We start from the raw sequence: 13806 nt of genomic DNA on the forward strand, positions 1-13806 counted from the left end.
GCAGACCTACCTATCTATCTGGGCTTCCCTGGTAGCTCAGTTAGTAAAGAATCTGTGGCAATGCAGGAGACACTGGTTCGACTCCTGGGTGGGGAAGATTCCCCTGGAGAAGTGATAGGCTACTCACTCCAGTATTCTTGGGCTTCCCCGGTGGCTCAGATGGTAAATAATCTGCCCGCAATGCAGAAGACCTGGGTTGGATTCCTGGGTTGAGATGATCCCCTGGAGGAGTGCATGGCAACCCACTCCAGTATTCTTGCCTAGTGAATCCCCATGAACAGAGGAGCTTGGCAGGCTACAGTCTATCGGGTCACAAAGAGTCAGACATGACTGGGTGATTAAGTGTGCATCTATCTATATATCTATTTCATGTATATCTCCATCCTATATAGACAGGATATCTCCTATGTATATATACTGCAAATCTTGGGACTTATTCTCCATAATCGCATGAAAGGGATTTATTCAAAAGAATTAGCTTATACAATTATGAAGGTTGACAAGTCTCAAGATCTACAGTAGGCAAACTGGAGATCAGGAGAACCAGTGGTAGAGTTCTAGTCCAAAATTCAGCAGGTTTGAGACTCAAAAAGAGCTGAAGTTTCAGTTCAAGTCCAAAGGCCGGAAAAAACTGTTGTCCCAACTCAAGGCAGTCTGGCAATAGAAATTTCCTCTTATTTGCAAGAGGTGAGTGGTTTTTTTTTTTTTTCCTATCCAGGTCCTTACTGATTGAATGAAATCTGCTCACATTAGAGAGGGCAACCTACTTTACTCAAATGGCATTTTGATGTTTGCCCATTATTCAACATGTAGCATATCTTTTAAAGACTCGTTACAAGTATAAATACATTTCTTCCTCAAATATCTGTTATAAAACAGGACATAAAGGAAATAAAAGATATTTTGTAAATCTTCTGAGAAGTTGTGCTTATATGTATTTGCTGTCTGTAATCAATATGCAATGGTTCTAAAACCATTCAATAGCAAAACCTCAGCAAACCCTCCCTAGTTGAAAAATAAATACATTTATGCTGGTAGCTCAGATTAATGATATTTGAAAATGGAAGGTTGGCTCAGCTAGATAGCAGAGGCTACTGAGTAATGTCTGGGCAGCAGATGTAGGTATTATTTTCCCACATTAAAGCCAGAAAGGTCTGTGAATGCCCTTGCCCCCCAAACCAAAGCAAAAAGAAACATCTTATAGTACGTATTTCCCAGTGTGCATTGGCTTTAACAAGGAGTAAACAAAACAATATGTATAATAATCCTGTCTTGCCTGGAGAATCCCAGGGATGGAGGAGCCTGGTGGGCTGCCGTCTATGAGGTCGCACAGAGTCGGACACGACTGAAGCGACTTAGCAGCAGCAGCAGCAGGGCAGAGGTACAGTGCTCCCTACATACAAGGGAAAAAACAGAGATACCATTTGTTAAATCTTTGTACTTGAGTGAGAAAGTCTATATTAAACTTTGTTAAGGAAAAATAGTTATATTGAGTCATAAAAGTTAATAACTATACCAAGAGAATACAGCTTATTTTTTAATCAGCATCTTGGTTCTCAACATTTTTCAGTGCAGTGGCAGCCTTTCTTAGAGAGCTGTACACATCTGGGACTATTTCTGTTTAGTAGAGTTAGTCCTCAACTCTAATTAAGGCAATATAAAACATTCATAAAATTTGTATCCCCTCTTAGTTACTAAGAGGGATTACAAATGTATTTGTAAGCAGGGTACAAACGTATGTATGAGAGTTAAATACATTAGTGCCATTTTTTCCCTTGATCCTTTAACTATTCTTAAAAATTCCTTTTGGTATGGTTCCTTTTCAAAAAGAAAGCATTCATTAAATGTCGTATTATGCAGTGGGATTTTATATTTAAAGCATGTATAATTTTATTTATGGTAATGATTTACTGTAGTGTTTCAAAAACTGGAATTTATGGACTACAGGAAATTCACAGATGTTTTCTCCAGGGGTCTAGATGTCTTGAATGAAATACAGGTTGCATTGTATGTGCCAAAAATTTGAAAAGTTAACCATACATCCATTTGAAAAATTATTAAATATATTCATTGTATCAATTTAAATTAAATATTAAATTGATCATTTCACAATATGTGTAAATCAGACCATCATGCTGTATGCCTTACACTTATATAGTGATGTATACCAATTATTTTTCAATTAAACTGGAAAAAAATCTTAAATTGAAATAGCAGGATATATGGGACACTTTCAATAGTGAAAGATAAAAGACCATTATTTTTTTTAAAAATAAGATTACTGAATCAATTATTTTTCTTTTGTAGCCCTATCTCCTTGATGTCATTTCATAGCATCTTTACAAAGTTTTCATGGCATTTTGAAGTAGCCAGAAGCTGAGGGTTCAATCTTATGGATTTTTTTTTTTCAGACTAGAGTGTTTTAATTTCTTTATAAATTCAAAATTTGAATGCCTTTCATGATAGAATGAAAAAAGTGATCACAAAATTTTAAGTTTATTCCATCAAGAGTTTTACCATCTACTTGCTTTAGACAATAGGACATTAGCAAACATGAGGCTGCTCACGGAACCCATGTGAAGAAGCTGATATTAGACTAACATCTAGTGAAGACACAAAACCTGTGTTTGTCAGAGCAAACAGACGTACACATGTGTGAGTTCATCTGGGAACAATCAGCTTCCAACTATGAGCCAGGGGACAAAGATACATGTGAGCCCAGGACATACCAGCAGATGAACTGCCCAGCTGAGTCTGAGTCAAATTGACAACCCTCAGAACCATCATTTATTAAAATAATTGTTGTTTGGTTCTCTAAGTTCTGGGGCATTTTGTTATATAATAATAGATATAGCATGCCCTCCTTAAGGGCTTCTCCCTGATGACTCAGCCAGTAAAGAATCCACCTGCAATGCAGGAGACACAAGAGACTTCAGTTCAATCCCTAGGTCAAGAAGATCCCCTTAGGAGGAAAGGGCAACTCACTCCAGTATTCTCACCTGTAAAATCTCATGGACAGAGGAGCCTGGTAAGCTAGAGTATAAAGAGTCACAAAGAGTCAGACACGATTGAGCAACTAAGCATGCATGCCTTCTCTAAAGGCGACACCAGTTCTTGCCGTCCTACTTTGTATTACACCAGACAGACTCATTCATTTACATTATCAAATTACCTAATGAAAGCATTTCGTTTCTGGGTCCATGCTCTTACAGAAAATCTACTCTTTAAAAAAAGAAGCATTCGGTATGCTACTGGCACAAAAACAGATACATAGATTAACGGAATACAAGAGAAAGTGCAGAAATAAACCCACACAAACTTATGATCAATTAAACTACAACAAAGGAGGCAAAAATAGACAATGGAGAAAAGAAAGTCTTTTAAATAAGTGGTGCTAGGAAAACTGGATAGCTACACATAAAAGAATAAAATTAGAAAATTATCTAATACTGCATACAAAAATAAACTCAAAATGGGTTAAAGACCTAAATCTATAGCTGGATACTACAGAACTTCTAGAAGAAAACATAGAAGACTGACATAAATCACTGCAATATTTTGTTGGATCTATCTTCTAGAGTAATGGAAACAAAGACAAGAAACCATAAACAAAATGAAAAGACAATCTATGAGCTGGGAGAAAATATTTGAAAATGATATGACCAACAGGGCATTTCCCAAATATACAAACAGCTTGCACAGCTCAGTAGCACAAAAAAATGTCAAAAAATTAGCAGAGGACCTAAATAGCCATTTCTCCAAAGAAGACATGCAGATGTCCAGTAGGCACAAGAAAAGATGCTCAACATCACAGATTATTACAGAAATACAAATCAAAACTACAATGAGGTATCACCTCACTCTGGTGCTGGAGTGTGCTCAGTTGGTCGTGTCTGACTCTTGGCAAACCCAAGTGTAGCCTTCCAGACTCTGTCCATGGAATTTTCCAGGCAAGAATACTGGAATGGGTTGCCATTTCCTTCTCCAAAATGCTGGAGAGGGTGTGGAGGAAAGGGAACCCTCCTACACTGTGAGTGGGAATGTAAATTGGTACAGACTCTATGGAGAACAGTACAGAGGTTCTTTAAATTGCCATACATTCAAGTAATCCCAATCCTGGCCATTTAACCAGAGAAAACTCAAATTCAAAAAGATACATGCACCCCAATATTCATAGAAGCACTATTTAAAATAGCCAAGACATGGAAGCAACATAAGTGTCCATCAACAGATGATAGATAAAGAAGATGTACATAAATATATATATAATGGAATATTACTAGGCCATAAAAATGACAAATGCCATTTGAAGCAATGTGGATGGACCTAGAGATTATCACGCTAACTGAAGTAAGTCAGACAGAGAAAGACAAATATACAATATTATTTACATGTGGAATCTAGAAAATGATACTAATGAACTTGTTTACAAAACAGAAATAGACTCACAGACATAGAAATCAACCTGCTGCTGCTGCTGCTGCTAAGTTGCTTCAGTCGTGTCCGACTCTGTGCGACCCCATAGATGGCAGCCCACCAGGCTCCCCCGTCCCTGGGATTCTCCAGGCAAGAACACTGGAGTGGGTTGCCATTTCCTTCTCCAATGCATGAAAGTGAAAAGTGAAAGTGAAGTCAAGAAAGCAACCTAGTGGTTACCAAAGGGGAAAGAGGGGGAAAAGATAAATTAGGAATTAGGTATTAACATATACACACTACTATATATAGAATAGATAAACAGCAAGGACTTACTGTATAGCACAGAGAACTATATTCAATATCTTGTGATAACCTATAATGGAAAAAATCTAAAAGGCATATACAATGTTTTATGCATATATCTGAATCACTTTGCTGTATATCTGAAATATTACCAATCAACTATACCTTAATTTTAAAAAGCACTGAATATCTATTATGTGTTCATAAACATAATGAGGCCCTGGGAGTATGAATATGAATAAGACTTAATAACCTTCTTCAAGTAACCTCTATCTAGTGGGAAAGGTAATTATGTATGCAATTAGCATAGAGTAGGCATCAGATACATAATGTATAAAGTTAGTCCTTTCAGATTATAAATTTCAGATCCACACCTGAAATTTCAGCAGACTATTCAGGCTTTTTCTCTGGTTCTGTTTTTCATATCCCATGAATTCTACAGTGCACATGCATATATTCATAAAGTCTTCTTGGAGTCTTTGGCTTTTGCTGGGTAATAGGGAAGTCAGAATAATCCTCTCACGCTGGATGTCATCCCCACTGGTTTTAGTAGCAGTGATAGCACTTCGTAGCCATGACTACCTTCAGTAAAGCCTGAAGTTAGTAGCAGTAACCTCAGGTGAGTCAATACTATGCCCAGTGTAGCAATCATTCTCCAATGTAAAGTTTACTCAGGTGCCCAGTGGTGGTGAGAGGCAGCATTCTTCACTGATACTACAGCTGACAAGTCTCAAATCCTTGGAAGTTCTAAGGACGTAAAGGTAAAATTAAAGCACTGGATTCTCCTGATGGCAGTCCAGAGCTGGTAGCCTTGGTGGCATTGGCTGTTGCTGGTGTGAGGGCATGTCAGAAAAAGTAATACAAATTACTTTTGCTGTTGTATGTTGCCGCCTAACTAATTCATATATCAGCTAATGAAGATTTGGTATTTGTCATTATTTTATATATTTAAGTTTCTGAGAGAGTACAAGAAATTGCAAATATGCTTCTCAAGTTCTTAAGTTGGCTGTTTCTGAAGGAAATTGTTAAAACAATGCTATTTCATTTATTTGGGTCAATTAAGATTTCCTTATGGTCATCTAGCATACTTTAAAAAGTACCTCTGTAATCAATGGGGAATTCAAACATCTTAACCTTAATGAAATTAAAGAGAAGCCATGATGGAATGTGTCTGCTGCCTCAGGAGATTCTCACTTTATCTATTGTGCCTTGATAAACATTCCAAAATTTACTCAGTAAAGCTAGTAAGGCTATGGAATTCCACCAAAGCTATTTAAAATCATAAAAGATGATGCTATCAAAGTGCTGCACTCAATGTGTCAGCAAATTTGGAAAACGAAACAGTGGCCACAGGACTGGAAAAGGTTAATCCTCATTCCAATTCCCAAGAAGAGCAGTACTAAAGAATGTTCTAACCACCATACAATTGCACTCACCTCCCATGTTAGTAAAGTTATGATCAAAATCCTGCATGCTAGGTTTCAGCATTATATAAACCCAGAACTTCCAAATGTCCAAGCTGGACTAAGAAAAGGCAGTGAAACCAGAAATCAAATTCTCTGGATTACAGAGAAAGCAAGGGAATTCCAGAAAAACATCTACCTCTGTTTCATTGGTTACATTAAAGTCTTTGACTATGTGGATCATAATAAACTGTGTAAAACTCTTAACGAGATGGGAATACCATACCATCTTACCTGTCTCCTGAGAAACCTGTCAGTCAAGAAGCAGCAGTTAGAATCTTGTATGGAACAACTGACTGTTTCAGGAAGGGGAAAGGAGTAAGACAAGGCTGTTTATTGTCAATCTGTTTATTTAACTTGTATGCAGAGCACATCATGAGAAATGCTGGGCTGAATGAGTTCAAAGTTGGAATCAAGATTACTGGGAGAAATATCAACAACCTTAGATATGTGGATGATATCACTCTAAAGGCAGAAAGCAAAGAGGAACTAGAGAACCTCTTGATGAGGTGAAGGATAAGAGTGAAAAATCCGGCTTAAAACTAAATATTAAAAAAAAAAAACTAAGATCATGGCATCTGGTCTCATCACTTCATGGCAAACAGAAGGGGAAAAAGTGGAAGTACTGACAGATTTCCTCTTCTTGGGCTCTAAAACCACTGTGGATTGTGATTGCAGCCATGAAATTAGAAGACGATTGTTTCATGGCAGGAAAGCTATGAGAAACCTAGACAGTGTGTTAAAAAGCAAAGACATCACTTTGCTGACAAAGTTCAATATAGTTAAGGTTATGGTCTTTCTAGTAGTCATGCACAGCTGTGAGAGCTGGAGCATAAAGAAGCCAGAGCGATGCCGAAGAACTAATGCTTTTGAACTGTGGTGCTGGAGAAGACTCTTGAGAGTCCCTTGGACTGCAAGATTAAACCAGTCAATCTTAAAAGAAGTCAACTCTGAATACTCATTGGAAGGGCTGATGCTGAAGCTGAAGCTCCAGTACTTTGGCCACTTGATGTGAAGAACTGACTCACTGGAAAAGACCCTGATGCTGGGAAAGATTGAGGGTAGAAAGAGAAGAGGGCGACAGAGGATGAGATAATTGGATGGCATTACCGATGCAATGGACATGAGCTTGGGAAAATTCCGGGAGATGGTGGGGGACAGGGAGGCCTGGCATGCTGCATACAGTACATGGGGTTACGAAGAGTCAGACATAACTTGGCCACTGAACAATAACAAATATTCCAGAACTGAATTTTGGTTTAAGCTAAAGAAAATAGCACTCATTTCAGATTTAATAAAGCATTTTTTTGAGAATACAATCTGGTGTATTTAGAATTATCTTAATTGTTTAGTGCACCTATGACCATATCAATGTTCATACTGCAAATATTTAGTAATAACTAATGAAATTTCAGATTATTGCTCATCTAATTTTTTTTGAATTAAAGTGATTTTATTTCTCAGTTTAAATCCTTTATGTTTACAAAGCTATAAATTATGAGTTTAATTCAGTTTTGAGGTGATATGTGTGTTTGTGTATACGTACATATATCATATGTTTGTAGTAAACAAATGGGATGCCTTTTTTATTAAAAGAACTCAACTTATTGTGTTGTTCATATACAACCCTCTATCTGTCACCTAAAATTTATAGTTTATATTGTTATTTATATTGTTTTTTATTTTACTGTTTAATTTTGTATCCAGATATCTAGATATGAAGTGACTTTAAATATAAAATATATTCATTAATCCCATGAATTGTATTTAAAAGTATCATGAATTATTAATGAATTGAGCTTTGTTAAATACAACTATATGATAAATGATAAACATGATAAAATTAGAAGACAATCAAATGCTTTTATGTTATACATAGAACTACAATAGACAGGAAGCAGGTGCCTAATCAATAATAATGAAAACATGATATCAAAAATTACTGAGTTGTTTTATTGAAGAACTTGCTTATGTCAGGACATAATTATTTGTACATAGATAATCATCAGAATATTTGTAGTGAAATCATAGAAAGTGTGGTCAGTCAAACTTGCCTACAAAATTCAAGTTGAAACATAAACTGTTTTTGAAATATTTTATGTGTGGAATTGATTTTTCCTGAACAATGTAGTTTTCCCTCTTCTACAATCTATGATAATCATTGGTAATTTTCCTAATTTTGCCTCACTTCAGACACTGATCAGCACAGCATAAACCAATTTTTATGTCTTCATTTGTGGCAAGGGAAGAAGCTGACTAGCAATTACAGTGAAAAATAAGAGCATTTGTAGAATGTCTTTAAATTGCTTTTGTAAAGTAGGGTGGTACAGTTAGTCCTCTGTACATGTGGGTTCCACATCTGCAAGTTCAACCCATCACCAATCAAAAATATTTGAGAAAAAACACTCCAGAAAGTTTCAGAAAGCAAAACTTGAATTCACCATGCACTAGCAACTACTTATATAACATTTATATTGTATTAGGCCATTAAAAGTACATTGAAAGACGTTCATAGACTATATGCAAACACTATGCCATTTTATATAGGGATTTGAGTATGTGAGGATTTTGTTATCTATGCAACCAATTCTCCTATAGATAACAAATCTCCTATGATTCTACTCCTATCTGTCAAGGATAGTTAAGTATCATTTAATTAGGTCCAAAAGAGTACAGCAATGATATTTTATTAACTATGATAATATGATCTTTTAAACACTTAAACATACAAGCAAAAATACTGAAAGATTATTATTACATTTAATTTTGATTCATTAACTTCTCTATAAATGTTATAATATAGTTCTTAAATTTTGTTCTGATATTTAATTAATACTTTCAAAGAATGAATTATTTGGACTTTGGGTTTGTAGTTTCATTAAGAGTACTTACATATACAAAGAATGTTCATTAAGGAAAATGTCTTAAAAAAATAGTTATTTCAGTACATTTCTGTAGCCTAAGAATAAACAAGAAAATCTTGCTGCCAGGTGGCTTTGCTGCTGTTTCCATGGCTTTGCAGTGCTCTTGAAAGTGTTCTTTTCTTCTGCCTTTGATGGAAAAAAGTGCTGAAGGTGTGACATTTCAGCATAACGCCTCATGCCCAACCCCAGCAGCAATTATTCAAGTTAAAGTTTAGTCACTTCACGTCCACAAGCTTCAAAATGAGCAGGTTCAAGTAGCATTACTGAGAAATGAAACTTTCCTCAAACTCAGTGGGGGAATGAGAATCATTGTGTATTTTCGTGTCACATATTTATGAATTATTGTAATGTGGATAATAGTAAAATTTTATCCTGTTAATAAGTCCTGATTTTTACATAAAACAAAGTCTTGATAAAACATTTACTGAATTTGTTTCTTAATAAAGAGAGGAAAAAATAGTGTGAGAATAGACATAGCTCACATGTCTACAGGGCAGATTGGGAGGTGGAAGAAACAGTGTATAAAAATTACCCAAGAAAGTTCTTGAAAACTACAGATGCCTATGCCTCACCTCCTTATGGTTATCTCATAGATAATCCCTAAGTATCCTACCAGTCTCATGGACAAACACCGATAAGACAATGATACTGACTGGAATCAAGATTTCAGTGATCTGTTGGTTGATCTTTCAGCTATCCCTACTTAGCTTGATCTTTTAGCCATCCCTAGCTTGATCTTTCAGTTAACTTTAGACTGGCTATGAGAGTTTGATATTAGCATAAAATGCTTGCCTGTTTAGCAAGTTACCATGTAGAGAATTTAACTTCTATAACACTGTAAATTTACACAGAATAACATGTATCTACTCTTTTGAGAGGGAACTATTACTGTACTGTATTGTACTATTGAATGTCTGAAAGCCATTACTCATTGAAGGCAAAGTCAGGGATTGCCCTCCAAGTTACATAAAGTTTCATGAAAATGGATTGCTATAAATTATAAAGTTGAATATTCATCTCATTTCAAATGTATATGAGCTCTTAAGACAGTATTGTTTAATTCTTCATTCTGTGATGCCACTTAATTTTCATTGTACATTTTCTCACATAAGGTGGACTCTTCTAAATATAACATTAAAAGATAATGAAAAAAGTCTAACCTTTCATTGCAACTTCACTGAAATTGAAGTGCTTTCCTCTGATCTATAAAGAAAAGGCTAGACCTTTCAAAGCATTTGTACCTCTTGTGGATCAAAGTTTATGCTTCCAAATAAAAAGGCATAAAGATAAAATGACAGTTATTTCAGTAGACCTCTGCCCCAGTGTTTCAGTAGTATCCTAGAATCACTATTCTTGTTATGGTAATTTCTAATGATTGAAACTTTCAAAAATGAAAGAGCCTATCTTTTAAAGTAGAGCCTAGAGATGAGAGGCAAAAGTGCTGTGTAAGGAGCTCCTGTACTAGGGGATGTGAATCACAATACTGGATGGAAACCATATCTACTTCCCCCACCATCCATTAAAACAGGAATTCTGGAATGTTTAATACAGAGAGCAAGTAGAATTGAAATTGTAGAAGGACCAGAAAAAAAAAAAATCAGTCTAAAACAAAAGAGAAAGGCCAGCAAAGGAAAGAGTGCTGCTAAGTCGCTTCAGTCGTGTGCGACTCTGTGCGACCCCATGGACTGCAGCCTACCAGGCTCCCCCATTCCTGGGATTCTCCAGGCAAGAACACTGGAGTGGGTTGCCATTTCCTTCTCCAAAGCATGAAAGTGGAAAGTGAAAGTGAAGTCGCTCAGTCGTGTCCAACTCTTAGCGACCCCATGGACTGCAGCCTACCAGGCTCCTCCATCCATGGGATTTTCCAGTTAAGAGTACTGGAGTGGGGTGCCATTGCCTTCTCCCAAAAGAAAGAGTAGTTCTCACCAAAAATTTCAGCTGTAAAAATGTCAACAAAGTGGCTTGAAGAGTGAGGTAGTCATCAGTGCTGCCTTCAGAATAATTATATAAGGGATCTATCCTAGCATCCATCTATACTAAATGAATGGCATCCAAAAATTTTTGCCCTTACTAATCCTCAAGCATGGCTTTCTAAAGAATGTGACTGATGTGCTCAGAGACCGTACTTAGCCTTAGTATTAGAAAATAATGCAAAGCAGATCAGGGACTGTGGCAATCTCATAAAAATAAAAAGAACAGAGGAAAACGTGAAGGAAAAAAAGAAAATATCAGGTTTCAGTACTGATTCCAAAATGAAGCTGTATAATAAAATGAAGCTTTATAATAGAGAAAGACTGCACTCAAGAGACATCCAAAGTGGGTTACAGGTAATGTTCCAGACAGGGAACATTAGTCCAGACCCCATAACTCTGTCATACTTTGTACAGCCACATACCTTAACCTTTCTCTGAAAAGACCAGAGCAAGGCTACTACAAGTAAGATTGGTTCTACTAATAGAAGCAGAATTTTTATTTGGCTTGAGAAAATTTACTGTCCATCTATGATCTCTACAAGATACATAGACAAATATCGAATATTTGTGCCAAATCCAGGCCATGCTGCTATGAACATAGGGGGTACATGCATCTTTTTGAATTATAGTTTTGTCTGGGTATATTCCCAGTAGTGGGATTGCTGGATCATATGGTATGAAGATAATGGCATCCAGTCCCATCACTTCATGGCAAATAGATGGGGAAACAGTGTAAACAGTGTCAGACTTTATCTTTTGGGGCTCCAAAATCACTGCCGATGGTGACTGCAGCCATGAAATTAAAAGATGCTTACTCCTTGGAAGGAAAGTTATGACCAACCTAGATAGCATATTCAAAAGCAGAGACATTACTTTGCCAACAAACGTCCGTCTAGTCAAGGCTATGGTTTTTCCAGTAGTCATGTATGGATGTGAGAGTTGGACTGTGAAGACAGCTGAGCGCTGAAGAATTGATGCTTTTGAACTGTGGTGTTGGAGAAGACTCTTGAGAGCCCTTGGACTGCAAGGACATCCAACCAGTCCATTCTGAAGGAGATCAGCCCTGGGATTTCTTTGGAAGGAGCAATGCTAAAGCTGAAACTCAAGTACTTTGGCCACCTCATGTGAAGAGTTGACTCATTTGAGAAGACTCTGATGCTGGGAGGGATTGGGGGCAGGAGGAGAAGGGGACGACAGAGGATGAGATGGCTGGATGGCATGACTGACTCAATGGACGTGAGTCTGAATGAACTCTGGAAGTTGGTGATGGACAGGGAGGCCTGGCATGCTGCGATTCATGGGGTTGCGAAGAGTCGGACATGACTGAGTGACTGAACTGAACTGACGGTAATTATATTTTTAGTTTTCTGAGGAAACTCCAGACTGTTTTGCACAGTGGTTGTACCAACTTACATCCCTACCAACAGTGTAAGAAGGTTCCCTTTTCTCTAGGATTTGTCATTTGTAGACTTTTTAATGATGGTCATTCTGACCAGTGTGGCATGGAAACAACTTCAATATCCATTGATCAATGAGTGTTTGGAGATGTGGTACACAGATACACCACCACTCAGCCATAAAAAAGAAAGTAATAATGCCAGTGCAGCAACATAGAGATTATCATACTAAGCAAAGTAAGTCAGAAAGAGAAAGACAAACATCATATGATATCACTTATATGTGGAATCTAAACTATGGCACAAATGAACCTATTTTCAAAACAAAAAACTCACAGACATAGAATCTGTCTATGACATGTGGTTGTCAAAGGGGGAGAGGAATGAAGTGGGAGATTGGGGTAAGCAGATGTAAGCTATATTTGCTGTAGTTGTTTACTTGCTAAATCATATCCAACTCTTTGCAACAAGGTCCTAATGTATAGCACAAGGGACTATGCTCAGTATACTATGATAAGACATAATGGAAAAGAATATAAAAAAGAATGTATATATGTGTATAACTATCACCTTGCTGTACAGCAGAAATTGGCACAACATTGTAACTCCACTATACTTTAATTAAAAGAATCCACACCATAGACTAATCAAAGTTAATTAACAAAATGAAATCATGAAAAAAGAGTTAATGGGGAAATGCAATATAATTTAATATAGTAATTACAGTGGTTATAGAATAAGAAGAGATAATGCATTTTGGTAAATGTGAAAGTTAAAAAAGTGAACACTCAAAGTTCTTGATATATGTATGAAAATATTATATATGTGTATCTGTGTTAAAACAGAATGGGCACTGTTGAAGGTAGTAAGCTAGAAGACCAAGAAAACTTCTCAATAATCAGAGAAAAATAAAGTGAGAGTATATAAAGGATAATATAAATGTAAGACAGGTAGGAATCCAGTAGAAGAAAAATAAAATATCAACAAAGTACAGAAAATTGTATCATGTAGAATATTATAAGCTATACCTTGAAAATTTTAAATTAGAAATTATATGTCTCCTTTTACAAAGGTATGAGCTACAATAAAGTAAAAATTAGGAAACAGCATATTTAAATATTTTATTTTCAGTGTCAGCACTCTACAGTAAATTGTTACCTCAGAGTAGCTACAGGAGGTTTACAGTGCTCATCTATTGAAGTATTTGGTGAAGATCAAAGACCAAATTGAACTGCATTTTGCTTTGACTTTTTCCCCTATGGATTTGCACGTCTTCCAAGTTTTCTGAAAATCCATGATCTAAGAAAATAAAAGCCTCTTCACACATATC

General features: G+C 36.4%; 1 long non-coding RNA gene across 1 annotated transcript in view; it reads right to left on the minus strand.

Moving 5' to 3' along the window:
* Positions 1-1033: 1033 nt before the first annotated feature.
* LOC129647673 (uncharacterized) overlaps positions 1034-13806 on the minus strand; it is a 199046-nt gene continuing 186273 nt past the window's right edge. The window contains exon 5 of the long non-coding RNA XR_008712423.1: positions 1034-1393. This is a non-coding gene — a long non-coding RNA (uncharacterized LOC129647673). The remainder of the gene's footprint in view (positions 1394-13806) is intronic.

The sequence above is a fragment of the Bubalus kerabau genome, chromosome 3 (assembly GCF_029407905.1).
Source record: "Bubalus kerabau isolate K-KA32 ecotype Philippines breed swamp buffalo chromosome 3, PCC_UOA_SB_1v2, whole genome shotgun sequence".
In the NCBI taxonomy this organism is placed as follows: Eukaryota; Metazoa; Chordata; class Mammalia; order Artiodactyla; family Bovidae; genus Bubalus; species Bubalus kerabau.